The sequence below is a fragment of the Muntiacus reevesi genome, chromosome 3, assembly GCF_963930625.1.
Source record: "Muntiacus reevesi chromosome 3, mMunRee1.1, whole genome shotgun sequence".
In the NCBI taxonomy this organism is placed as follows: Eukaryota; Metazoa; Chordata; class Mammalia; order Artiodactyla; family Cervidae; genus Muntiacus; species Muntiacus reevesi.
Genome location: NC_089251.1, coordinates 248,082,208 through 248,106,807, shown reverse-complemented (window position 1 = coordinate 248,106,807; position 24,600 = coordinate 248,082,208). Strand labels below are relative to the sequence as shown.

At 38.2% G+C, this 24,600-nt stretch overlaps 1 protein-coding gene across 3 annotated transcripts in view; it reads left to right on the top strand.

Annotated features, from left to right (window-relative positions):
- CHN1 (chimerin 1) overlaps nt 1–24,600 on the top strand; it is a 198,990-nt gene that overhangs the window by 119,809 nt on the left and 54,581 nt on the right. The gene's annotated exons all lie outside the window — the stretch shown is intronic.

Below are 24,600 nucleotides of genomic sequence, written 5' to 3'. Positions count from 1 at the left end.
TGTTCTAAAATTGAAGGATGAGAATTCTACATGTATTTTTTTCAGTCCTTAAGGTATTTAAATTGAGTGTCTGAGCTTTTGTGGAAGGTTGATAGGATGGGTTTTTTTTTTAAGATTCATTATTATTTTGGCTATGATGGGCCTTCATTGCCGCACACAGGTTTTCTCCAGTTGCAGCGAGCAGGGGCTACTCTGCGTTGTGGAGCTGGAACTTCTCATTGTGTTGGCTTCTCTTATTGCAGAGCTCAGGCTCTAGGCTCGTGGGCTTTAGGAGTTGCAGTGCAGGGGTACGGTAGTTGTAGCACACAGGCTTCGTCACTCTGTGGCATGTGAGATCTTCCTGGGGCAGGGATTGAACCGGTGTCCTCTGCATTGCAAGGCAGATTCTTAACCACTAGACCAACAGGGAAGCCCTGGCAGGATGGCTTTATGGCCATAGTATTTTTTTTCCAAAAGGTTGTTATATTTATTCATTTTTAATTATTTATTATAATTGGAGACTAATTACTTCACAATTTTGTGGTGGTGGTTTTTGCCATACATTGACATGAGTCAGCCCCGGGTGTACATGTGCATGTGTCCCCACCGTCCCAAACCCCTCTCCCACCTCCCTCCCTATTCTAGCCCTCTGGGCTGTCGCAGTGCCCTGGCTTTGAGTGCCCTGTTCCATGCATCGAAATTGGACTGGTCCTCTGTTTCACATACAGTGGTATACATGTTTCAGTGCTGTTCTCTCAAGTCACCCCACCCTCGCGCTCTCCCACAGAGAACAGTCTCTTCTTCCAAGTAGTGAATATAGCGCACATGCTTCAACAGGTACTGGACCTGTCTGTGGTTTTGTGATGATTCTACACTTACTAGTAATGTAGCTTTACGTTCTCCAAAACCATGCTTTTGAAAATGTCTCCTGTAACTGTTAATAATACATGTTGTCAAATAAAATACATAATTTGCATTTCAAAACACCATACTGTCAGTCAGAACTCTTGACTCTAGCCAGAACCACTTTCCTTTTGGATTTAGTCCTCTAAGCTCAAAACCTGTCTCATATATAAGGATAGCCTGTGATGCAGGAGGGGGCAAAATCAGCTTGTTGGTTTTATGGAAGTTCACCAGGCTAAATAACCTGTGTGTGTCTATGTGTATGTACATGTTTCCTTTCCCTGGAATTTTGGCATGAGTGCAATTCTTGATATGTTTATATATATATAAACATATATATAAAATATGGTATATATATGGTGTATATATACCATATATATGGTATATATATAATTTAAGGAATTTCCTGTACATTAAAATTTTTTTTTCAAGGACTTCTTTGGGGTTCCCCAGACTGCATATGTATTACAGAGCTTTGTTGAAATGAAAGCCCTACCAAAAATGCTGTAACTACTGAAATTCTTTGGTTAGCTTCATAAAGCGACAGAAGTTTTTATCCCATGGGAAAGCAGAAGGAGCATGGATTGTCTGGTTTGCTAATTGTCTTAGTCTTCCACAAAGCCACTCTTTTCAGTGTTTTTACTTTGTTTAAAAATACATATAGCACCTTTTTTCTTTTTTTTTTTTTTTAAATACATATAGCACCTTTTTTCTTTCTGTATCATCTCAATGTAGAAATCATAAGAAACCCAAACTTAAATTTAATCATTATAAAAGTAACATACCAGAGCAGTGGGCAGCATGAAACAGTCTGAAGAAAACTATTTGGTTACTGGAGTTTGTGTTTTCTCAGTCTCCAGGGCCTTTTTTTCTTCTTTGTTCCTCCCCATGCTGTGCTTCTCTTGTTCTCCTTTACTCTGCTTTTTTCCTCCTCCATCCCTCTTGCCCCTTGTCAGGCCTCCCGTGTGGTTGGTTCAAGGTTAGGATCAGTTGTTCAGGGAGAACAGGCCCTTAGAGAACTTCCATGTGGGCCCAGGGTCACTTATTTGTATTAAAAAACCAATTGAGTAATTTATGAGGAAACTACAACTTCCATACAGAACGTCTCATAGTGGGTTTGTCCTCTTCTCAATGACCTTCTTAAGAAATCAAGTAGTTTTTAAAACAAAGATCCTGCGTGATCAGTGTGTGTGCTAAGTCACTCAGTCGTGTCCGACTCTTTGGGACCCTATGGACTGTAGCCCGCCAGTCTCCTCTGCCCATGGGATTCTCCAGGCAAAATACTGGAGTGGGTTGCCATTTCCTCCTGGGGAAAATGGCATTTCCTCCGTCTTCCCAACCCAGGGATCAAACCCAGGGATCTTACGTCTCTTGCCTGGGCAGGCAGATTCTTTACCACTAGTGTCACTTGGAAGCTGACATGGTCAGTATATATATACAAGTCTGTGTGTCCTTAGCAAGCCCTTAACCTCCCTAGATCTCAGTCTGCTGCAGCCTTTAAAAAAAAAAAAAAGGTCTATGGATTCCATTGCACTGGTGGTTATGAGTATTAATGAGATTTTGTAAAGTGACCTTCCTTGTACGTGACACGTTATTGCCCTCTAGGCTCAGAGTGATCTCCAACCAGATGCTGATTCGTGGGTCTCAGTACTGTTCCCCCACCTTCACTAGAAACAGCATGTGTAGGATACTCTTCAGGATCTGTCTTTTCAGTGCTTCATTGACCCTCTGAGTTCACAAGGTAACATCAAAAGGCTCCTACTTGCCTCATCACAAAGTGGAGTCTCTTAATAAGACTGTCATTTTAGTTGTAGTATTTTTCAGGTCATGTGTTTTTAGGGACATACGGGCAACAAAGGAATTGTTGGTATGTAGTGGCAATTGCAAAATAATATAACTTGTTGAAGTTAAATTCTATCACTGTGGACTCTTCACTTTCTAATCTGTAATGAGGACTAATCTGTAACAATGACAGAGGGTTCTTACCTGCAGGGAGGAGTATCTTCTCTGCCCTGCTAGAGTCTTGAACCTGAGCCAGGAGCACTGAGCCAGCCCTCTTCTGATCACCAGCGGTCTCCCTCGCCATTCCTCTCTGACCTGGGCTAGGCCCCTTGGCAGGTGTCAGTCACAGTCACGTTGATGGGAAAGTAGGGCGACCCTGCTCTCAGAATCTTTAGAATGTCTCTGTGCAGCAGGAAGGCCATTCCTCATTCCATAGATACACCATCTGAGTTCTAGAAAAATTGTCTTTGTGACATGAATTTGTGGAGGATGGTGGATGGAGGCACATCTTTAGGGATATGCTCAAAGAAACCACCATGGCAGAGGGCGTCTCCCCAACTCACAGTACCAGTCATGTGTCAGGACAAGCTGGGCCCCACCAGAAAATCTCACGCTTGAAATGATTGATGAAAACTCAAATGGGACCCAGGAAATTGTTTGTGTGAATCTCATCTGTCCTTCTATGATATCACCCACAGAAAGGATTAGTAATTGAAAGCCATTAGGGAAAACCAGATGGAAAGAGGAAGATGGAAGATAAACATCAGTTCCTCAGTTCCAAAGAACCAGGCCAACGGAAGACCAAATTGTAATTTTTCCAAGCCAGCTGCAGTTTTGGAAGATTTCTGTGTATGGGCCAATTAAATAAATAAAATAACTCTTAAATCACTAGTTTGAGGGTTTGAAAAGGAAGCAACTAGAAATTCTTTCACAATTGCTGTTTTAGAGCTGTTAGATTTTTGGTGAGGAAATAATCATTGGTGGCAAGATCCCCGTCCATTAGCTTCATGGAACAGAAATCAACTCTGCTGGCCTTAGGATGGTCACGGCATTTGGGGTCCCAAGCAAGTAGAGGCTGTCATGTGATAATCGGGCCTTCCCACATTGCTGTCTAACTAACTTTGTGGGCCCATTCTAAGAGTCAGCTCACCAGTTTTAGTAAATACTTACATCAGACCTTATGTTCAATGATTTGGGTCTGTAATTTTCATCTTCTGCTTTTTGCTCCATATTTTCCCCTTCTATTTGAAGTCATCCTCTCTCCCCCTAATATTTAAACCTCTTGGAGACTGATAAGTCATAGCTATGGCTTGAGCCTTTTTGTGAGTTATGAAAGCTTAATGTTTTTTATATGACCTCCTAAGTTAGTCCTTAACTCTTCTTTGGTTTCCTTAAAGTTACCTTTGTTGCTCAGTCGTTTCCAACTCTGCGACCCCATGGACTGACTGTATCACGCCAGGCTTCCCTGTCCTTCATAATCTCCTGGAGTTTGCTGAAACTCATGTCCATTGAATCAGTGATGCCATCCAACCATCTCACCCTCTGTCATCCCCTTCTTCTCCAATCTTTTCCAGCATCAGGGTCATTTCCAGTGAGTCGGCTCTTTGCATCAGGTGGCTAAAGTGTTGGATCTTCAGCTTCAGCATCAGTCTTTCCAATGAATATTTGGGGTTGATTTCCTTTAGGATTGACTGGTTTGATCTCCGTGCAGTCCATGGGACTCGAGTCTTCTCCAGCACCACAGTTCAAAAGCATCAATTCTTCGGTACTCAGCCTTCTTTATGGTCCAGCTCCCACATCCGTACATGACTACTGGAAAATTATAGCTTTGACTAGACAGAACTTTGTTGGCAAAGTGATGTCTCTGCTTTTTAATATGCTGTCTAGGCTTGTCATAGCTTTTCTTCCAAGGAGCCAAGTGTCTTAATTTCATGACTGCAGTTAACATTTGCAGTGATTTTGGAACCCTCTGTTTCCATTGTTTCCCCGTCTATTTGCATGAAATAGGACTGGATGTCATGATCTTAGTTTTCTGAATGTTGAGTTTTAAGCCAGCTTTTTGACTCTCCTCTTTCACTTTCATCAAGAGGCTCTAGTTCCTCTTTGCTTTCTGCCATTAGATTGGTGCCATCTGGATATCTGAGGTTTTGATATTTTTCCGGCAATCTTGATTCCAGCTTGAGATTTATCTAGCTATAACTTCAACAAGTTATCATAACTGGTCAGAAATTCTCAAACCTGAGTTTTACATTGCAGTTACTAAGATTCTTTCATTAGGAAATTACAGATGTCTCTAATGGCTACTACTTGTACCCTTGTTTGTATATCTCTTAAAATTTTTGTGCTGCTACATTATTTTCACTGTGGTTTGCTCAGTAACTTGAATGAATCAACCCTGTTATCTTCTATTTCCTTAGCTTCTAGAACCATCCAGTGAAAATCCACTAATGCTATAGATTTGCTGGTGACCTATTTTATATTATTTAATTTTATATCTCATACAACTTAAACATTTTCCTTGATGATTTCTAAGTTTCTGTACTTATTTACCAGCAATGTTTGATGAAAGGTCACCTTTGCTATAGAATTTCTCTCCAAAAGCAGAAGCTTTTATATAAGCTGCAGATTGTTTAGCACCTTCTTAAGAGGTTTACAACTCCCTTCTTTTTCCCTACTCAACAGGAAGGGATCCCTAAGTGTGGATATATTGATAGTTTGCGTCATAACTTTAGAATGACTTTGGGGTGTTGTGCAAGTTTTCATAGTAAGGAAACAACTGATGCCCTAGCTCTTGAGAAAGTTCTCTTTTTCTGTGTAATGGGGAAAACTCTACAAATGAACCCATACCTCTTTATAGGCTCATTTCCCAAGAATTCTTTGTGAATTTTATTGAGTATCTTTTACATATTGTAAAATGTATTCAGTTACATGTACAGTTTGATGACCTTTGACAAATGTATGCACTTGTGTAAGCACTACCTGCAATCAAATATAGAACATTTCATTGCTCCATAAAGTTCCCAAGTGTCCCTTTGTAGAAAATCCCACCCCTCACCTCCTGCCTAAGGCCACTAATGATTAGTTTTCCATCAGGACAAGAAATTTGTTTAATGGTTGATATGACAGGTGACGTCCTATTTAATGTTTTAGTTTTCTACATTTATAGCACTTCTGACCTCTTTTTTTTTTACTTTTTCTTTTTACTTATTTTAAACTTGTCATCTTATTATTTTTAAATACCTGTCTTCCTTATCTCTTAGATATAAAATTTTTCAGGTCATGTATTTTTAGGGAAATATGCACAACAAAAGAATTGTTGATATGTAATAGTGATTGCAAGATACTATAACTTGTTGAAGTTGAATCCTATCATTATGGACTCTTACTTTTTAATCCATAACACGAGTTTAATAATTTTGGCTGCATAGTGAGAGAGGGTTCTTAGATGCAGGGAGGAAGAATCTGCTGGCATCTTGGACCTGAGCCAGAAGCACTGAGCCAGCCCTCGTTTAATCACTGGCTGTCCCCCTTGCCATTCCTCTCTGACCTGGGCTGGGGCCCATGACAGGTGTTAGTCGTGGTCAAGTTGATGGGAAAAGGTGTCCCCTGCTCGCTGACTGTGAACTGTACTACATGGTATAAGGTATAATAATGAGAAAAACTACTATTTCTGCTTCCTCCTCCCAGTCTACTCCAAGGAAAAAAAGGCATTCTTTGTGGCAGTGATATGATTCCAGAATTCCCTGTGGAACACTACTAAAGCATTTTTTCCAGCTTTGTAAAGACTGCTAAAGCACTGAGATTTTTCTCTGTACAATCCTTGAAAGCATGCAGTTGTAACCTACTCAAGAGTCCTGTAGACCAGAGTTCTCTGCCCGGTCCCAGGTGAAGAATGACATTCTCTTGTGAAACAAGCTTCCATGGGGAAGACTATACAGGTCACATAAAATACCTGGAGAAAAGTGAAAAACAGTAAGAATATAAAAATCCCGCTATATCCTGCTATTGACAGGTTAACATAACAATAATATTCTGCTGTTTGCCCTTCAAACAGCAGTTATTTATGTTTATATGTGAGTGTATTTATATATATGAATATGTGTGTGTGAGAGAGAGAGAGAGACGAAGAGAGGGCCAAACATGTGTGTCATTTACAGTTACCAGTTCTAAATTAACAAAGTTTTTAAGAGGAAAGGATTTCCATTAAGTTCCATCTGCAGGATACACAAGGACTTTTCTGGAACTGTTACTTAAACCAAAAATATATTGCAGCCTTGTAGACTGAACGTCAAATTACCACTTATTTCAGTGTGAATAATAAATTTCCTTTGTTTCCTTTTAGATAAAGCACCATCCCCCCCGCCCCCGTGCCGGTCAATGCCTTTGCCTAATTAATGATTATGACTGATGATTGCCTAATTAATTTGCCTAATTAATAATTATGACTGAAGCTTTAGTTTGGAAGCAGTGCTCATAGTTACTGCAAAGGGGCTTTTTTTTTCAATTTTAGATTTTTATTTACTTTTTTTGCTACCCGATTTTTATTCTTTTTGTAGTTTTTAAATTGATTTTTATTGATGCATAGTTGCTTTATACTGTCTTGTTGGTTTTGATGTACGGCACAGTGAATCAGTTACATGTGTACATGTCTCCACTGTTTTTAGGGTTTCCTTCCCATTTAGGTCACCACAGAGCCATACAGTAGGCTCTCCTTAGTTATCAGTTTTATTTATAGTAGTGTATATATACATCAATCCTCATCTCCCAGTTCATCCCACCCACCCACCCCCGACACTTGGTAACCATAAGCTTGTTTTTTACATCTGTGACTCTGGTTTGCTTTGCAAATAAGTTCATCTGTACTATTTTTCTAGATTCCACATATAAGCAATATTATATGATTCTTGTTTTCTCTTTATGACTTCCTATTTTTTTAAATTCATAGTGATATTGGGCTGTAAACAAGGGATTTTCACTATGGGTTTCATACAAGAATATTCTAAACTTTCAAGCTAAATTAATTTTTTTCACTCTAGGACAGAATATGTAAATAGTAATGGATTCTTAACATTTGACTTAGTGTTAACTCATAAAAGAAATTCCGTAGCCCTATAAGCTAATGTTTGGTCATAACTTTGAAGCAGTCCACAGCATCTAGTTCAAATGCCCTGTTAATGCTATTCCCTTTCTCTCTTAATTCCTTATTTTTTGAGATTTGTTTTCCATAAAGATCCTCCTTTACTCATCAGATAGACACACTTCAGAAGGAGCTTTGATTATCACATATTACCTTCTGTTTATTCAGCCCCTCCTACACACACTCCCAAAACTGTTGTTGTTTTTTTTTTAATTGAGCATCTCCTTGAAACAGGAGATCAGGATCTTCATCTTATGACTTTGATGATGTCACTTTAAGAGTGTCATCAACTTCTCTGAGCCTCAGTTGTAAAATGAAGGACTTGACTTCAGAGATGACATTCAAGTCCCTCTAGGTATCACTCATAAATTTTTTTTGTTAACCCTCAAGAGATTTAAGATTCTGTACTTCTAAGAACTTATTATTTAAGAAGTAGAACAGACTAAAAACATGCAGGTTTTTTTAAATTTATATTTATTTTGACGTATAATTGATGTACAATGTTGTGTTAGCTTCAGGTGTATAGCACAGTAGTTTAGTCATACCTGGAGTGGGTCGCCATTCCCTTCTCCAGGGGATCTTCCCAATCCAAGGATCAAACCAGGTTTCGGGCATTGCAGGCAGATTCTTTACCGCCTGAGCCATCAGGGAAGCCCCACACATACATCTATTCTTCTTAGGTTATTTTCCCATATAACTTATTACATAGTTTTCAGTAGAGTTCCCTGTGCTATATAGGAGGTCCTTATTGATTATTTTATATATAGTAGTGTGTATATGTTAATTCCAGTCTCCTAATTTATCCCTTTCTTGCTTCTTTGGTAACCATAAGTTTGTTTTCTAAGTCTGTGCATCTGTTTCTGTTTTGTAAATCAGTTCATTTGTGTCATTTTTTAGATTCCACATATAAGTGATATCATATGATATTTGTCTTTCTATGTTTGGCCTCACTTAAAATGATAATCTCTAGGTCCATCCTGCAAATGGTGTTATTTCATTCTTTTTATGGATAAGTAATATTCCATTGTACATATGTACCACATTTTCTTTATCCATTTACCTGTTGATGGACATTTAGGTTACTTCTATGATTTGGCTGTTGTATACAATGCTGTAAGAACATTGCGGTACATGTGTCTTTTCGAAGTATGGTTTTTTCTGGATATGCCCAGGAGTGGGATTGTTGGATCATATAGTAGTTTTGTTTTTAGTTTGAGGAGCCTCTGTACTGTTCCCCATAGTGGCTGTACCAGTTTACGTTCCCACTAACAGTGTAAAAAGGCTCCCTTTTCTTCACACCCTCTCCAGCATTTGTTTGTAGATTTTTTTTTTTTTTTATGATGATCATTCTGCCCTATGTGAGGTGATACTTTATTGTAGTTTTGACTTGTCTTTCTCTAATAATTTGTAATGTGGAGCATGTTTTCAGGTACTTTTTTGCCATCTATATGTCTCCTTTGGAGAAATACCTATTTAAATCTTCTGCCCATTTTTTTAAATTGGGTTGTATTTTTTTTTATATTGAACTGCATGAGCTGTTTTACATTTTGAGATTAATCCCTTATTGGTTGCATTGTTTACAAATGTTTTCGCCCATTCTGTGAGTTGTCTTTTCATTTTGTTTATGGTTTCTTTTGCTGTGCCAAAGCTTTTAAGTTTAAACATGCTGATTTAGGTATAGACTTGACTCTGCTGTAAGTCTTTGAGCTGGTCAGATAATTTTTTTTTTTTTTTTTTGCCTCAGGAAATCGAAGGTCTCTTCCTGCTCCTCAGTATAGGTCTCTTAAAGTTATAAAACTAGGAACAGTAGTAACTATCATTTATTGAGCCTCTTTCTGTGAGAAAGTCAGCTAAATACTTTACCAGATTATCTCCTTTAATCTTTATAGCAATCCTTTTGAGGGTAGGTATTATAATAACATAAGTATCTTTGGAGATGATAGGTTTATGGTGAGTTATCAAGGGATTGGATAGGTGTGTTTTAATAGGGCACCCTTTATTTTAAAATTTGAAATCAAGAGGATACCAGACCCTTCCACCAGATGCCCCTTGATGTCATTGTGGAGACTAAACATTGGACTCTGTTAGTATTTAATCTAAGTAGATCACTGTATTTTGAATAATTGGGTTACTCAAAATAGAGAAGTTAAAACATCCTGGAACCTGTCCAAAGGAAGGTGTAGTTCAGATGGGCCCTTTGCCCACTGAGGCATGTCACTGTTGAACTGCAACTCCTTATGTTCAGTTTTTAAAGTAAACTCTTATCAAATATTAAAAGAAGATTCTGCCTTCCAGAATAAGAGAGTTTATGTTCAAATTTTAAATGTAAAAAAAAAAAAAAACTATCCTTCTTTATAATGTAGCTTAGTTCTCTAAAAGTTGATTGTGTCAAATGCTACCCTCCTTCTTTAAGTACCACAGAAGTATACAAATCCAAATAGTCTTGTTCCTTTCATAGGAAAAACAGCAACACAAATAAGAAAGGATTTATACTTATGTGATGTAAATTATACGTAAATGTGCAAAGCTGTCACTTCAGCATGTGTATTTTAAATCACAGTGTACTTAATAGAATGAGATCTGGATAAATTTCTTTTAAGTTTGTATAACTGAACCATATTAAATGATTAACATAATATATCTATATAGTAATGAAATGTAAGATTTATAATAAAGCGTGCCACATTTACTGTATTTATGATTAGTCAGCACACTTTTACATTTTCAGTAGTTAACTTGAATTCAGGTTGACATCTAAAGGTTTTCATCATTTCAGTCTTCAGAGTGCTTATTAGCATTTCATTGTCAAAGTTGTCGCTTACTTAGCTCTTTGAAACTGACAGACCTCTGAGTTGACAATCACCTCCTATATAAACAAGATTTTGAAGGCAGTTGAAGTATCTTTCAAATCAGTATTCCAGAGATTATATGTAAAACTTACTGTGGAGAGTTTATTATAATTTAGAGGCAAAAAGAAAAATAAACAAAAACTCACTCAGCTTTTAAACTCAATTTGAGTTTATCATTCTTCTTGGTATATCTTAGAAGCAGGGAAACCAATAATAGTGAATAAAGATTTAATCAAAGATATTAATATTAATACTTTTGAGAAATGAAACAGAGAAGGAACTTTTTAAAAATAAATTTAATGTAAAATAAACTTCTGGGAAAGTTCTAAAATACGTAGTCATGAATAGGGTTTTTTTAATTATTAAAGTGCTAAGTCAGATCAGTGCTCTCACCAATGAAACTTAATATACAGTAGAGATACCTACAGAAATTTTGATTCAGTAGAATCAACATGGGACCCAGATGTCTATGAATATAATTGTCTTTCTATATATGTGATGTGTATGAGATCCTGTGTGTAGTAAAGATTATGGCTTATGGGTTAGGTCAGTGATTCTCAAACTTTTTGGACTTAGGATCCCTTTACACATAATATTAAGAAGAACTGGATTCTTATAAATGCTTCTACATTCAGTATATGTTATTTTGGTTAAAGTATATGAAAAAAGTATATAAAAAAGTATATTCAGGTATGTTATTTTGGTTAAAGTATATGAAAAAATCTGACCTCATACAAATAAACATTGGGTAGAGGAGTGTCTTAAAAGCCTTTTCAGATAATTTGGATGTTTCTCTTTGGTACACCAAGACTGGATACGTGTAGTTTCTTAAAGATTACTTGCAATATGGAATCTGAAATGTTGTAAATAAGCATTTCTTATTCTGTTACACTAAAATCCATTGGTCTGTCTTAAACTCTGAATGGCTCTTTCAACTTAACCACATGCATTGGTCATTTGGAAAATAATGGTTCACTGAATTATTTAGGACTTTCAAACATTGAAACATTTCTGTATATAATACAAAAAATCACGTTTCCTAGTATCACCATTCATTTCATCAGAAAACTCACTAAGTAGTGGGAAGCCATCACATTCAGTATGGCAGACACAAAGTTTACAGAGTTCTTATTTTCATTGACATGTTTGGATTTTATCACTGCCTGTCATGTTATTTTCCTTGAAGTGGCAGGCTCATTTGTTCATTTTCGAGAAAATTCCAAGTCTCAGTAATCAGCATTTATGTTAGTTGTTCTTCCCAGTTAAAAAATAGTATTCTGTGGAGAAAGCTACCAGCTCAGCTTGCAACTCAAAAAATACTTCTAGAGAAAACCATCCCCACAAAGGTCCGAATTGCCTTTTACATCTTTTGGTATGATGCTGACTCTCTCTTTGGGATGGTTTTTCAAATGTAGGGGTATAAAACTCTAAACATAATCCAGAGTAGAAACAACAGAGGAGACAGAGCTAGGAAAAACTGTCTAAATATGTGACCCACAGTAACTAACTTAATGTGCTGGTGTTCAAAAAAACAGTACAACTGGTGTGAAATAGTGCAGTAAATCCTATACTTAATATCTCAAAACCAATTTCTTTTGAAAAGGAAGACAACAGAGAAAACGCTGTTCAAATGATGACTTGGTTTAATATTTCTAACACAAGAAAATGCAAGTAAAGCATCCACTTAAAAAAAATGTACAGCTGATCCTGCAGGAAGAGATATTTTAGGCAAGTTATTTTTTTAACATCATACTTCCTTTTTTTTAACATCATACTTCTTAATGTCTTCCTTGTTAATTCATGCGTTTGAAAATAGTTTCATCTTGGAATTTTCCAGCAAGTTATGAGTTTGAGTTCATAGGAAGAAAAATAAACTTTAGGCTCATTAAAGGCAGATATTACCAAATTCCCTTTTCCTTCTAACATTTTCTTGGAACGCATCAGTAAAGAGGAATTTTCAGTTCGGTTCAGTCGCTCAGTCGTGTCTGACTCTTTGCGACCTCATGGACTTCAGCATGCCAGGCTTCCCTGTCCATCACCAACTCCCAGAGCTTACTCAGACTCATGTCCATAGAGTCAGTGATGCCATCCAACCATCTCATCCTCTGTCATCCCCTTCTCCTCCTGCCTTCAATCTTTCCCATCATCAAGGTCTTTTCCAAAGAGTCAGTTCTTCACATCAGGTGGCCAAAGTATTGGAGTTTGAGCTTCAACATCAGTCCTTCCAATCAATGAATATTCAGGACTAATTTCCTTTAGGATGGACTGGTTGGATCTCCTTGCAGTCCAAGGGACTCTCAAGAGTCTCCTCCAACACCACAGTTCAAAAGCATCAATTCTTCGGCGCTCAGCTTTCTTTATAGTCCAACTCTCACATCTATACATGACCACTGGAAAAGCCACAGCTTTGATTAAACGGACTTTTGTTGGTAATGTCTCTGCTTTTTAATGTGTTATCTAGGTTTGTCATAGCTTTTCTTCCAAGGAGCAAGCGTCTTTTAATCTCATGGCTGCAATCACCATCTGCAGTGACTTTGGAGCCCCCAAAAATGGTCTCTCACTGTTTCCATTGTTTCCCCATCTATTTGCCATGAAGTGATGGGACCAGATGCCATGATCTTAGTTTTCTGAGTGTTGAGTTTTAAGCCAACTTTTTCACTCTCCTCTTTTACTCTCATCACGAGACTCTTTAGGTCCTGTTCGCTTTCTGCCATAAGGGTGGTATCATCTGCATATCTGAGGTTATTGATGTATCTCCCAGCAATCTTGATTCCAACTTGTGCTTTATCCAGTCCAGCATTTCTCGTGATGTACTCTGTATATAAGTTGAATAAGCAGTGTGACAATACACAGCCTTGACATACTCCTGTCCCGATTTGGAACCAGTCTGTTGTTCCATGTCCAGCTCTAACTGTTGCTTCTTGATCTGCGTACAGATTTCTCAGGAGGCAGGTCAGGTGGTCTGGTATTCCAGTCTCTTGAAGAATTTTCCACAATTTGTTGTGATCCACACAGTCAAAGGCTTTGGCATAGTCAATAAAGCAGAAGTAGATGTTTTTCTGGAACTCTTTTGCTTTTTCAGTGATCCATCGTGTGCTGGCAATTTGATCTCTGGTTCCTCTGCCTTTTCTAAAACCAGCTTGAACATCTGGAAGTTCACGGTTCATGTACTATTGAGGTCTGGCTTGAAGAATTTTGAGCATTACTTTGCTAGCGTGTGAGATGAGTGCAACTGTGTGGTAGTTTGAACATTTTTGGCATTGTCTTTCTTTGGGATTGGAATGAAAAGTGACCTTTTCCAGTCCTGTGGCCACTACTGAGTTTTCCAAATTTGCTGGCATATTGAGTGCAGAAATGAGGGATTTTATTCATCCATATATCTTCATGGCACTTTGCACTATTCCTCCAATAATAGTTGTTTTGGTTCTGCATATTAATTTAAACCATGATTCAACCATCTTTGGAATTGAAAAATGGCAGTTCATGAATCTCAGACATCCTTTGTATTTCAGGTAGCACCTGTTCTCTTAACACAACAAACGTTTTCAGTCCAGTCTTATCCTGTAGTCAGCTGTGTTGCTAAGATACCAATGTTGTCACACATTTTCTCTTTAACATGTTTTCAGTTCATATTTGCATACATTTTGGCTGTCAAATGAGGAAAAAATATTTAAGATGCTCTGCTGGGTTTGCACCTCTGGCCAGCAGTTACTTTTTTTTTTAAATCAAGACAGAAGACGTTGTTAAAAATAGCCATTTTCTTTGTGTTAAATCTATTCTGGCCAAATCATAAGACCAGGAAGCTGGCACCGTTCAGATAGGCATTTGTCTATGAGTCTGAAGAATTCAGCAAGGCTTGCAAATGTACTTTGACTGTGTGCTCCTTCCTTCAATATTTAGTATCTACTTTGTTCCACACATTGTGTCAGATGATAAGACTGATGCTAATGATATCAACACTGTCATCGACACTACCACCGCCTGATCTTTGAGAGCTCTCTGCTTGCTGGGTACTGAAGATACAGGCTTTGCATACATTCCATTCATTGTCTCATCTCATGAGGTAGCTTATATCATCATTCCAGTTTTACAGAGGAAGAAACTGAGACTTCTCTAAAGATCCAGTAACTAGTAAGTGAAGTTGAGATTCTTTTTACAGAAAAGCCAAGCTCCTGACTACTTAACTATAATAACACTGAACTTTAGTTTAAAATTTCTTAAAATTGTTTTAAAGGGTGATGAGACAGATTGAATAGGAGAGTTTAGAAACAACAGCTCTCTATTTTTTAATTTATTTTTTTATTGAAGTATAGTTGATTTACAGTTTCGTATTAGTTTCAGGTATACAGCACAGTGATTCAGTTATATAGATATATTCTTTTTCAGATTCTTTTCTCATATTATTATAAAATGTTATAATTTTTTATATATTATAATATATAAATATTTTATATTTTTATAATAAAATTTATTTTTATATATTATATAACTATATATTTATTTATATATATAAATATATAAAAATATTATATATATAAATATATAAAATAAAAAATAGTAATTTTTTATTATTACAATAAAAAATTATAGTATAAGAGTATAGTTCTCTGTGCTGCAAAGTTGGTCCTTATTGGCTGTTTTCTATATAGTAGTGTGTATGTGCTCATCCCAACTTCCTAATTCATGCCTTTTGCCTGCATGCATGCTCAGTTGCTTCAGTTGTGTCTGACTCTTTTCTACCCCATGGACTGTAACCTCCCAGGCTCCTCTATCCATGGAGTTCTCCAGGCAGGGGTACTGGACTGAGTTGCCATGCCCTCCTCCAGGGGGTCTTCCCAATCCAGGGATCGAACCCACATCTTCTGTGGCTCCTACATTGCAGGCAGATTCTTTACCACTGAGCCACCGGGCAAGCCCAATTTATGCCTCTCCCATCACACCCTTATGGCAAAAAGTGAAGAAGAACTAAAGAGCCTCTTGATGAAAGTGAAAGAGGAGAGTGAAAAAGTTGGCCTAAAGCTCAACATTCAGAAAACTAAGATCATAGCATCCAGTCCCATCACTTCATGGCAAATAGATGGGGAAACAGTGGCTGACTTTATTTTTCAGGGCTCCAAAATCACTGCAGTTGGTGATTGCAGCCATGAAATTAAAAGACGCTTACTCCTTCGAAAGAAAGTTATGACCAAGCTAGACAGCCTATTAAAAAGCAGAGACGTTACTTTGTCCACAAAGGTCCATCTAGTTAAGGCTATGGTTTTTCCAGTAGTCATGTATGGATGTGAGTTGGTTGCTATAAAGCAAGCTGCGTGCCAAAAAATTGATGCTTTTGAACTGTGGTGTTGGAGAAGACTCTTGAGAGTCCCTTGGACTGCAAGGAGATCCATCCAGTCCATCCTAAAGGAGATTAGTCCTGGGTATTTATTGGAAGGACTGATGTTGAAGCTGAAACTCCAACACTTCGGCCACCTGATGCAAAGAGCTGACTCATTTGAAAAGACCCTGATGCTGGGAAAGATTGAGGGCAGGAGGAGAAGGGGACAACAGAGGATGAGATGGTTGGATGGCATCACCGACATGGGTTTGGGTGAACTCTGGGAGTTGGTGATGGACAGGGAGGCCTGGTGTGCTGTGGTTCATGGGGTCACAAAGAGTCGGACACGACTGAGCAACTGAACTGAACTGAACATCTGTTTTCAGAAAGATCCTCTGCAGAAGGAAATGGCAACCCATTCCAGTATTCTTGCATAGAAGATTCCGGGGACAGAGGAGTCTGGCAGGCTACAGTTCATGGGATCAGAAAGAGTCAGACACGACTAAGCGACTAACACATACACACATCACTTTCCCCTTCGCTAACCACAAATTTAAGTTTGGTTTCTATTTTCTATGTCTGTGAGTCAGTTTCTCTTTCATAGATAAGTTCATTTGTGTCATGTTTTAGATTCCACATATGTGATATCATACGATCTTTGTGTTTCTGAGTTACTTCACCTAATATGGTGATCCCTAGTTCCATCCATTTTGCAGCAAATGGTATTTCTTCGTTTTAAGGCTGAGTAATATTCCATTGTGTGTGTGTGTGTGTGTATTTATATATGCACACTTCATTTTTTTATCCATTCATCTGTCGATAGACATTTAGGTTGCTTCAGTATCTTGGCTATTGTAAATAAAACAGCAGCTCTCTGTGCACAGTTTCTGACTAAAAAACAACTATATGATGTGTCCAGCAAAATTCCCTATTGTTTGGGCATTAGAAGGCTTAGGAAGGCACATTCATAGTGGAAGGAGAGCAAGAGAGAGCTGGGATGGAGAGTCAGATTGAACCTGCATCTCCTACATTAGTGGCAGATTATTTACCCGTGAGCCATGGGGGAAGCTGGTAATATATGCACTGACCATTTCTGTACTTTCTTTTAATGAATTTACGGACTATATGCAGTGTTTACACTTTTCCAGGCTGCATGTCCAGAACCCAAATTCTTCTAAAGAAAAATGCATATAATTACTCATGGCAGTGGCCATTCTGGAATCACTGTTATAAATATAAGCCTTCGTTGATTGTTTACCCATAAGATTAGAATGGCTTTCCACCTTCTAAATTATGTATGTCTGGTGAATTTTAATGGAAAGTTTAATTACCTATTTCTAAAGACAGCTTAATTCGTTGCTCAGGAGACCCTTCTCTCAATTCATTTGCTTGGAAGGTAGTTTTGTTGACTTGTTTTTATTTAAAAAACAAAACATGAAGACCCAGTGCAAAAATAAAACCGGGCATGCTGTTCAGTAACTTCCCTTGAAGTCCTGGGAGACATTTGATGAAGGAGCTGCGTGTACGTCAGGAAAAGGAAATATCACTTTACCCACTACCCTCAAAATAATGAAAAAGGCTTTTTAAATGCCAGAAATTAATCACCAAGGCTGACCTTACTTCTCTGGGAGTTGTAAACCTTTTGTCAGGCTTAGCACTGAATTGGGGAAGGTAATTTTCAGCTGTTAATATTTCTGCTTGCTGATGGTTCTGGGTCTTTGTAGACCAGAGCCTTGCTAAAGTAAGAGTCAGTCTCCTTACATGTTGAGTGATCTTATCTCTGGGTCTCAGGAAAGCATGTGAAATGGACAGAGGATAGGTCTGAATTGGGAGGCCTGGATCCCCCACCATTGCCCCTTTGCTTATCAATTTCTGCCCTTGATCAGGTACCTTCACATCTTTGCACTGTTCCTTCTGCAAAATAGGAACATGAGGATACAGTGAAATAATGTATGTGAATAAATAATGTATGTGAATACAGTGAAATAATGTGTGTGAACAAAGCACTTTTAGAATCTAAAACTCTGTCTAAACAAGTGCTGCTGGTTTGGAGGCAGTGTAAGAGTTGGGCCTGAATTTTTTTTAAACCGAACAGGTAGAAGAATACAGTAATTGACGTTATTGTAGAATGATGCTAGAACAGGATTATGAAGCCATTTACCTCTCTGATTACTTCTTGCTGTGCATCATGGTGACAGAATCAGGCCTGCTGCTGGGAGGGATTTTATTTTGTAAGGCACCCTCAGTCACCCACACCTGCTTTCCTGAAACTAGGTGGTGATTTCCTGTTTCTAGGCAGGGACATGCTAAACTTAAAGATCACTGTGACACATCTTCCCAGAGCATCAATTTTACTCAGGAGTCATTAATCAAAAACGTTTCTATATGGGTACATTTGGGGAACTTGGAGAGCCACTCCTGGATCCTTGCACTCCCCTGTTCACTGTTGGTTGCTATTGGCGACTTTTTGGTGGAAAAGGTAGTGAAGCACTAGCTGAAGCTGGCCAGAGCGCCTTAAGTAGCATTTGATCTTATCAGCCTTAGATCTTCAGTTGCTCCTTAAATTATCTCCCATTAACCTATCCTTTGTGCAGGAGGAAAACGGCAAGGTAGGTCCCTCTTAGTACATTAGAATGTCGCTGAAAGATAGATGTTAAGTCATCCTTTAATCTTTCCTTCTTCCTTTTCACAGGAAGTTGATCGTAGTCTGACTTCCTATGTCTAATTTTGTAATGTGCTGATCATTTTGGGGCCTGGTCTAGATACCTCAAATCACTCATGAGATATCAAGGTTCATATGGAAGAATCTAATATAATTAGATTTTATATATATATATATATATAAAATACATTTACATGCATATATATATATATATGTATATATGAGAAAGAATCTATTTCTTATGTGAAAAGAATATCCAAGTTAGGGATTGTTCTCTTTTAGTTTCATTAGGATCCTTTGAACTAACAGAAATTTTATGAGATGAAATATTATGAACACAAAATATAAAATGTTTATTTTAGAAAAATGCCCAGATGCAGGTTATTTTTACTTTTCAACGTCATTATCTTAATGTAAAACATGCCATGTGGTAGTGTCATTGCAAAGAAAAGACAAATTAATATCTGGCAGTGAGGTGAATGATTAACACATCTATGAATTATTCTTATACTTCTCAGGGAAATTATTTATGAAAGTTAAATCTGTTACCTTCAGGCAACTATTGCCATTTTTAAATATTAAAAATCGACTTTCAGAAGTATGTTCAATTTGAACTTCATGAATACACCTTATACCATGAGCCCACATTTGTCTTTATTGAGGCTTAAAGTGAATATTAAAGTACAATTGGAATATTCTAATCAAACTATACGTATTGGGCTTCCCTGGTGACTGAAATGGTAAAAGAATCTGCCTGCAACACAGGAGACTTGGGTTCTACCCCTGGGTGAAGAAGATCCCCAGAGAAGGGAATGGCTTCACCATTAAAATAAAGTACAGTTGGAATATTCTAATCAAACTGTGCATATAGGAAATATGCTTTTATAACTCAAGTTTTAAAAAATCAGTAGCACATTTTTTTAAATAACCAAATCACATAGGCTTCATCTTATCCTAATCAGTTGAAATCAGTAGAGGAATGAGAAAACTGATAATATAATGCCTAGTTTTTATTCTAATTCATTGGCTTGCTTCTGTTAAATTGGTGATTGCGAAATGTTCACTGAGCTGCAATAACATGAAATAACCTCTTATGGCAGTTTAAAATCTGAAAATACTCCTGATGTCTATCTGAGTCTGCTTTTTAGCTTTTTAGTTGTACTTTCCTTATGTATATTACAACCAAAAGCTCTCTGAAAAAAGTGGAAACAGCTATAACCCCAGAGTTTTGCACTGGATTTAAAGTCTCTAATTGTCAGTTCAGTTCAGTTCAGTCACTCAGTTTTGTCCGGCTCTTTGCGACTCCATGAACTGCAGCACACCAGGCCTCTCTGTCCATCACCAACTCCCAGAGTTCACCCATACCCATGTCCATTGAGTCGGTGATGCCATCCAACCATCTCATCCTCTATTGTCCCCTTCTCCTCCTGCCCTCAATCTTTCCCAGCATCAGGGTCTTTTCCAATGAGTCAGCTCTTTGCATCAGATGGCCAAAGTATTGGAGTTTGAGCTTCAACTTCAGTCCTTCCAATGAACACCCAGGACTGATCTCCTTTAGGGTGTACTGGTTGGATCTCCTTGCAGTCCAAGGGACTCTCAAGAGTCTTTTCCAACACCACAGTTCAAAAGAATCGATTCTTCAGTGCTCAGCTTTCTTTATAGTCCAACTCTCACATCCGTACATGACTACTGGAAAAATCATAGCCTTGACTAGACGGACCTTTGTGGACAAAGTAATGTCTCTGCTTTTTAATATGCTGTCTAGGTTGGTCATAACTTTCCTTCCAAGGAGTAAGCGTCTTTTAATTTCATGGCTGCAGTCACCATTTGCAGTGATTTTGAAGCCACTGTTTCCCCATCTATTTGCCATGAAGTGATGGGACCGGATGCCATGATCTTAGTTTTCTGAATGTTGAGCTTCAAGCCAACTTTTTCACTCTCCTCTTTCACTTTCATCAAGAGGCTTTTTAGTTCTTCTTCACTTTCTGCCATATTGATAAGTATCGATCACCATACAACTCTCGTTACCCATGACTGAATACTGGAGACTATAGGCTAGAATATTTTACTCTTATTATGTAATTTTATATATAATTACATGTATATGTTAACTTGTTACATGATTCCACACCAGGAAATACCTGCCATTTATTTTATCTTCCCAAAGCACCTGTTATATAAAATTGTTACCAATACACCAGGGCTGCAATCTAGTATCCATTAAGAACTTGTAAATGAAAGCAATAAGACTGTCCTATGAAAGAAATTTAAGATCACCACCTAACATATGTGAGCAGAACTATGCAGAATCATCGTAAAGACACACCTGGAAAAAGGAGACTCAAAGAGCTAGAAGCTGCTTATGCCAATCTAAGTATTGACCTAAAATGAAAGTACCTCTCAATAAATGGGCACTGAGCATTCTAGTTCCGTGGCAGGGCCATCCTAATTATAGAAGATTCAAAGGATGTCTTAGCTCTGTGCATTCAGCATTCAGTTCATCTAACACACTTCCCTTGTCTGATTCTATTCTCTGCTTCCTAATGATTTTTTTCTTTCCAGTGTAGGTATGCTACCCAAAAGAGAGCATGTTGGTCACCCACTTTATGATCATTATATCTCATATAAACTACACAACCATCATTCTGGTTTTACCTGTCAGTTTCACGAGCTTGGCATTATGTCAGTCTTCTGTTGAGAAGCAGACGTGACCTCCTTGCTGACAGATTAAGTTTCTGAGCCTGCAGAACTGAGTAGCATACAAAAGCCTGTAGTACATTAGGCAGAGCTACCTTGAAGGGATGCGCTCATAGCCAGCTGGCCTTTTCCAGTTAGGCACAGTCACATTTTTACATCCTTGTGTGCTGAATGAGTGTGAACCTTCCTTCTTCCTTTTGAATGTCTTTTTAAAATATGGAGAAGACCACGGAGCTCATTTCATAGCGCTGGGAGTTAGGAAAAAGTTCAGGGACTTGGCTGGTATCAGTCAGAACCAGGCTTGGTAGCCAGGCTATGTGCCACTCCACCCGCTTCTCTCAGCCTGGTGTGCAAAACGCTTCCTCAAACTGTCGCCTGGAGAAGTTGATCATATCTATTGTTTCTTGCAGGAATAAGGAATGAGAGGCTGTGCTTTTTTGTTTGCATTGTGTTTTTAAATGTCTTATGTTTCTGTAATTGCTGCATGTACGTCAGAGAACATGTTAAGAGTGTACAGAGTTTGGTAGTGTGAGTGTTAATACAGTGTAGTTTGTTTATTATACAGTGAAATGAATGTATTGCTATGCCTTGTTGTTATCTGTTTAAAGAGAGATTATGTTAATGCTAGAGCCCTATGTAGTGAAGACTCAGTTAGAAATTACAATGAGACTCATGCCAGACACATAAAAATTTAGAGCCCTGGTCAGATTTAAGAGTTTCCTGTGCAACAATTACTTATTCCAGTATAACTTCAGGAATTTATAGAGTTCTGTGTAGAAAACTCTAATGTTTGACTTAAAATGTATTTGAAAATTTTGAAGAGGTGATGAATCTGGTAGATGCTATAAATTCAAATATAAGCAGTACTAAATTGGCTAGTGATCTGAGGGATACTAGAATATAAATGATCCAAAAACTTATTCTAATGATAGCCTTTCCAAATTGTATGTTAACTGTAGGTAATATGAGGAGTAGGAGAGTTTAAAGGAAAGACAGAATCTGAAGTCACTTAGACCTGAGTTCAGCTCCTATTCTCACCACATACTAGTTAGGTGACTTTAATCTGTATGAGCATCTGTTTCTTTATCTATAAAATGAAACCCACCCTGTTGTTTTAACAACTAAGCTATATTTTGTTGTTGTTCAGTCACTAAGTCATGTTTAACTCGTTGCAACCCTATGTACTGCAGCCTGGCTCCTAGGCCCTCCACCATCTTCCTGAGTTTGCTCAAATTCATGTCCATTGAGTCAGACATCTAACCATGTTGCTATCTAACCATCTCATCCTCTGTCACCCTCTTCTCCTTTTGTCTTCAGTCTTTCCCACCGTCAGGGTCTTTTCCAATGTGTCAGCGCGTCACATCAGGTAGCCGAAGTATTGGAGCTTTAGCGTCAGTCCTTCCAATGTATATTCAAGGTTGATTTCCTTTAGGATTGATTGGTATGATCTCCTTGCAGTCCATGGGACTCTCAAGAGTCTTCTCCAGCATCACAATTTGAAAGCATCAGTTCTTCAGCACTTAGCCTTCTTTATGAGCCAACTCTCACATCTGTACATGACTGCTGGAAAAATCATAGCTTTGACTAGATGGACCTTTGTCAGCCAGGTGATGTCTCTGCTTTTTAATACACTATGTTTATCATAGTTTTCCTTCCAAGGAGCTAGCATCTTTTAATTTCATGGCTGCAGTTACTGTCCACAGTGATTGTGGAGCCCAAGAAAAGAAAGCCTGTCACTGTTTCCATTTTTTCCCCTTCTGTTTGCCATGAAGTAATGAGGTTGGATGATATGATCTTAGTTTTTGTTGAATGTTGAGTTTCATGCCAGCCTTTTCATTCTTCTTTCACCCTCATCAAGAGGCTCCTTAGTTTCTCTTCACTTTCTACCATTAGAATGGTATCTGTATGTCTGAGGTTATTGATATTTCTCCTGGCAATCTTGGCAATCTTGATTCCAGCTTGTGATTCATCAAGCCAAGAATTTCGCATGATATATTCTGCATAGCAATTAGATAAGCAGGGTGACAATATACAGCCTTGATGTACTCCTTTCCCAATTTTGAACCAGTCCGTTGTGTCCATGTCTGACTCTAACTGTTGCTTCTTGACCTCCATACGGGTTTCTCAAGAGACAGGTAAGGTGGTTTGGCATTCCTATCTCTTTAAGAATTTTCCAATATTTGTTGTGATCCACACAGTCAAAGGCTTTAGTGTAGTCAGTGATGTAGAAGTAGATGCTTTTTGGAACTCCCTTGAGTTCTCCATGATCCAGTGAATGTTGGCAATTTAATCTCTGGTTCCCTGCCTTTTCTGGTTCCCTTGAGTTCTCCATGATCCAGTGAATGTTGGCAATTTAATCTCTGGTTCGCTGCCTTGTGTGTCTGGAAGTTCTCAGTTCATGTACTGCTGAAGCCTAGCTTGAAGGACTGTGAGCGTAGTCTTTACAGGCTTGTGAAATGAGCACAGTTGTACTGTGGTTTGAACACCCTTTGGCATTGCCTTTCTTTGGGATCAGAATGAAAACTGACCTTTTCCAGTCCCGTGGTCATTGCTGAGTTTTCCAAATTTGCTGGGATATTGAGTGCAGCACTTTAACAGCATCATCTTTTAGGATTTGAAATAGCTCAGCTGGAATTCCATCACCTCCACTAGCTTTGTTCATAGTGATGCTTCCTAAGGTCCACTTTACTCTGCACTCTAGGATGTGAGGCTCTAGGTGAATGACTACACCATCGCGGTTCTCCAGGTCATTAAAACCTTTCTTGTATAGTTCTTCTGTGTATTCTTTCCACCTCTTTTTAATTTCTTCTGCTTCTGTTTGGTGCTTACTGTTTCTGTCCTTTATCATGCCCATTCTTGCATGAAATGTTCCTTTGAGATCTTCAAGTTTCTTAAAGTGATCTAGAGTCTTTTCTATTTTTTTCCCCTCTGTTTCTCTGCAGTATTCATTTAAGAAGGCTATTCTCTGGAACTCTGCATTCAGTTAAGTATATCTTTTCCTTTTCTCCTTTGCCTGTTGCTTCTCTTCTTTCCCCAGCTAATTGTTAGCCTCCTCAGACAACTGCTTTGCCTTCTTGCATTTCTTTGGGATGGTTTTGGTCACGCCTTCTGTATAGTGTTACAAACCTCCATCCATAGTTCTTCTGATACTCTGTCTACCAGATCTAATCACTTGAATCTATTTGTCAGCTCCACTCTATAATCATAACGGATTTGATTTAGGTCATACCTGAATGGCCTAGTGGTTTTCCCTGCTTTCTTCAATTTGAGCTTGAAT